Source organism: Chrysochloris asiatica, unplaced genomic scaffold, assembly GCF_000296735.1.
Source record: "Chrysochloris asiatica unplaced genomic scaffold, ChrAsi1.0 scaffold00024, whole genome shotgun sequence".
In the NCBI taxonomy this organism is placed as follows: domain Eukaryota; kingdom Metazoa; phylum Chordata; class Mammalia; order Afrosoricida; family Chrysochloridae; genus Chrysochloris; species Chrysochloris asiatica.
In genome coordinates this window covers 6,252,680-6,257,428 of record NW_006408542.1, presented here as the reverse complement: position 1 = coordinate 6,257,428, position 4,749 = coordinate 6,252,680, and positions in this window count along the sequence as shown.

The window sequence follows — 4,749 nt, the reverse complement described above, 5'->3', positions numbered from 1 at the left end:
CCAGTTGCTGGAGAAGGATATCATGTTTGGTAAGGTGGAGGGTCAGAGAACAAGAGGAAGATTCCAAAGAGATGGATTGGCAAAGTGGCAACATAAATGGACTCAAGTGTGGCAACAATTGTGAGGTTGTCCCAGTACCAGGCAGTGTTTCGTTTAGTAATATGAATAGGATTTAGCAGTATGAATAGGACTTTATAGGCTGTATTTTTATAGGATGATGTCCTTTGCAGCACTGCATCAGTTGGAACTATCAGAAATTCTAACAGAACATCATTCTTTGTAAAGTAGAGGATCAGCAAAAAAGAGGAAAACCCTCAACGAGATGGATTGACACCGTGACTGCAACAGTGGGCTCAAACACTGAAATTACTGTGAGGATGACACTAATAATTTCATTAGAACACTGTGAACATGTGAGACGTTAGAATTAAGAAATAACTGGTACAGGGAATTATTGTAGAAGATCAAGTATTTGGAATATTTTGGTGCACTATTTCACAGTGGGGGTTTCAACATTTGTCAGTAGTTCAGTAGCAGGTGTTGCCATATCTTCACATCTGTTCTCATTATATCTTTGTCTGCCTTCATCTCTTGATTAATGTGGTAGTATTGCCAGCTTGCTTGAAACTTTCTCAACATTTTCAATGAACCAGCTATGTTTTTTTCTAAGGATAAGAGCTGCTAATGTGCTAGGACTGTGAAGATTCAGTAAACCAGAGAATTTACTCTCCAAATATATCTGAACTCCATTCTTAATAACATTAAATATTTTCTCACAAAGCGTGTCATTGTTAACTGCCATTGAGTAAGTTCTGACTCATAGCGATTCTGTAAAGTGTTTCCAAGGAGCAATTGGTGGGTTTGAACTGCCAACCTTATGGCTAGTAGTCCAGAACTTATCCTGCAGTGCCACACCAGGTAAACATAATCTTGACTGGAAGTAACATTTAAATTTATCATACTCAAAGTCAATGTGGGTAGTTCCTTTTCATAATTTTCCCAGCCTGAATCAATGACCCTCACCTCACTGCCATCGAGTTGATTCCAACTCAGAGCAACTCTCTATAGGGTTTCTTACACTGTAAATCTTTATGGGAGCAGATATTCTCATCTTTCTCTCGCTGAGCAGCTGATGGTTTTAAACCATTGACCTTTTGATTAGCAGCCCACATCGCCAACAGGGCTTCTTGATTCAATAACAGTGCCTTTGATATCTGTTATCCAAGGGAAATTTTTCATATTATGGGCTTATTATATGAAATGTTTTCAAGAGAACTCAAGTAGAATATGGTTCTCACTTTAAAAAAAAATAGTATCTTGATTTTGAATGGACTCTCTTTCGCTCTGTTAAATGACAAATTTCTGGCAAGAAATCAAAAGCATGTTTTTGACCAACTCATAACTTCCAAAAGTTACTCTTAGGATTAGGTTTGGCTGTCGCTAGCAGAGATCCAAAATAAGACTGACTTAACAAAATATACAAGTTGATTTTTCTCCTAATAATATTCTAGGAAAAGTATATCAGATTCTGGAATTTTATTCTACTGAAAGGTAATAAATTGTTATTTCCTGGATGCTGGTAGAAGACACAAGACTCCTGACTCAGAAAAACAGGATTTTACTACTCACTGCATATCAAGCAAAATGCACTTCATGTTGGCACTGGTTCCCCAAGCCCTCCATGATTTATGCAGGCAACAATGAGGAGCCAAGGCAGATACTCTGCACCCAGGGAAGAGCATTACACTTGGGGAAGCTAACACTCTTTCAGTGTGTGGTAAACAAGTCTGCTCTTTTTCTTGGAGGAATTGTCGAACATCCCTCAAGAAATGACTGAGTAAAGAGGGATCAGGGCCTTGTGCTCTTAGCATATCTAGAAAGGATTTTCAGAGAAGTGTGTGTTTCTGGTGGATTCCCTCTCTCAAGAGGCGGTCCAGCACTATTATGGCAGCTCTTCTTAGTTGCCATATGGGACCAAGGCTCCTTCTAACTTGTTGCTTCACTATCCCTAGGATGTAGCCTAAAGTCTATGTGGCTAAGCAGGTATGCCATATCTACTGTTTCCATATTTCCAGCAGCAGAATGATGGGGTAGTTGGAGGATGGAGAAGGGTTAGAGCAGGGACATGCCTTCTCTCTTTAAAGACACATCATGAAAACTGCACATATTCCTTCCCCTCACATTTCACATAATCATATTTAACTGTAAGGTAGGTGAGGAAATTAATAGTTTTGATTCTAAGCAAAAACAGACAAGGGTGAATAATGAGTACTGGGCCACTAAAGATTGATTGTCTTTAAATATATATTGTCTTGGGATCTTTGAGGGTTGATATTAACCACTTGATTCCTCCCATTCTTCAGACATAATGAGGATTTGAGTCTGTGACTTGGTATCTCTGAGCACATACCTGAGTGTCACTAGGGATGATGTCAGACATACTTCAGACACTGCCATGGTGAGAACACAAAGACTTTGATGATTTCCAGGGGCTTTATTCCAGATGATAGTATATTCATAAGTATGGAGCTAAAGATCTAAAGGATCAAGGGAAGGACTTCTGAAAGAACTCTAGATGAAACAGTTTATTATGCCAGAGGGTGGGTGGTACACATTTAGAACCATTTTAATGGTGATGGACTTGTTATTGGAAGGAGAGTCCAAGTCATACAGGATTTCCCTCCAACCCACATAGATCTGCTCCTTTGAAGAATCCCAAGTCAGTCAACACAGGACGTGGGTAGCTTGTGATTTGGAAGAGATAACCTGAGACGGAGGGAGGGATTTCTGGAGTCAGCATTGACCCAGTATAGGGTCAAAATTGAGGAATTTTGTTAATTCAAGTGACTGAAAGCCACCTAGGGCATTATCCCATGTGATGCTCTACTGACTTAAGGGTTTGTGTAAACTTGGCCGGGCCAGGATTCTCAGTGGTTTAGCAGCTTGTTATTGTTAGGTGCCATCGAGTCAGTACAGACTCAGGCTTACCCTATTCACAACAGAATGAAACACTGCCTGGTATTGGGACAACCTTACAATTGTTGCCACACTTGAGCCCACTGATACTGTCCACTTTGCAAATCCATCTCTCTGTGGGTCTTCCTCTTTTTCTCTGATCCTCCACCTTACTAAACATGATATCCTTCTCCAGCGACTGGTCCCTTCTGACAATATTTCTGAAGTATGAAAGACGAAATTTGGCCGTCTTGGCCTCTAAGGAGCACTCTGGATGCACTTCTTTCAACACAGATGAGAGCGAAGGGCACTCTCAATATTCTTCTCCAACACCCAAACTCAATAGCACTGATTCTTCTACGGTCTTCCTTATTCACTGTCCAACTTTCACATGCATATGAGGTTATTGAAAATACCCTGGCTTGGGTCAAGTGCACCTTAGTCCTCAAGCTGACGTCTTAGCTCTTCAACACTGTAAAAGGTCTTGTGCAGCAGATTTGTCTAATGTAATACGTTGTTTGATTTCTTGACTGCTGCTTCCTTGAGTGTTGATAGTTGATCCAAGAAGAATGAAGTTGTTGACAATTTCAATCTTTTCTTTGTTGATCAGAATGTTGTTTATTGGTCCAGTGGTGAGGATTTTTGTTGTCTTTACATTGAGATGCAATGCATGACGAAGGCTGTGGGTTTTTTTTTTTTTTTTTAAAGGTTTTTATTGTGCATTGAGTGAAAGTTTACAGGGCAGATCACCAGTTTTACATTCAACAAATCACACACCTTGTGTCATTACAATGATTATAATCCCCTCCATGTACCATCAGTTAACAGTATTTCTCTCTATCCACTTTAGCTTTTTAAACACAAAACAAAACACTCAGGCATAGATAATAATTTACATCTTTTCCCATGAATCTAGAGTCCTCAGCCACTCCCCATCTCCATCTCTGGTGCCACTGCTTCTCTGGATAGGGGTCCCTTATTCTGCTTGTGCTCTTTTCCCTTGATGGTCCTAGGGTCCTCTGTTTCTGGACTGAAAAATTAACTGCTCCCTTGTTTTTGTTACATAACTTCTACCTTTACAATTGTGACAGGCACAATTAGTCATGATAACAGTTATTCACTATTGAATCTTATGAATCTTATCCCCATCTCTTTTTACCATACCCATCTAGGCAAGATGAAATCTATCCAGTGGGGCCTCTTTCTTTCCACCCATATTCTTTTATTTTTTATTTAAGGTTTTTATTGTGGATTGAGTGAAAGTTTCCAGGACATATCATCAGTTTTACATTCAACAGATCATACACTTTGTTTCATTACATTGATTATAATCCCCTCCTTATACATCAGTTAACAGTTTTTCTCTCTATCCACTTTAGCTTTAAAAAAAAACCACACAAACAAAAAAACCACTCAAGCATATATAATGATTTACATCTCCAAAGGGCACATTCTGCAAGTCTGCTCCCGGCCACCAGCTCTTAGTCCCTCTCTTCTTAGTTGATGAATCTAGAGTCCTCAGCCACTCCCCTTCTCCATGCCCCCATCTCTGCCTCCATCTCTAGTGCTGCTGCTTCTCTGGATAAGGTCCCGCATTCTTCTTGTGCGTTCCTTTATTGATGGTCCTAGGGTTCTCTGTTTCTGGACTGTAAGATTAACAACCACTTCCCATTTTTTGATACAAAACTTCTACATTTATAATTGTGATAGTCGTAATTAGTCATGATAACAATTATTCACTATTGAATTTTATGAATCTTATCCCCATCTCTTTTCACCAGACCCATCTAGACA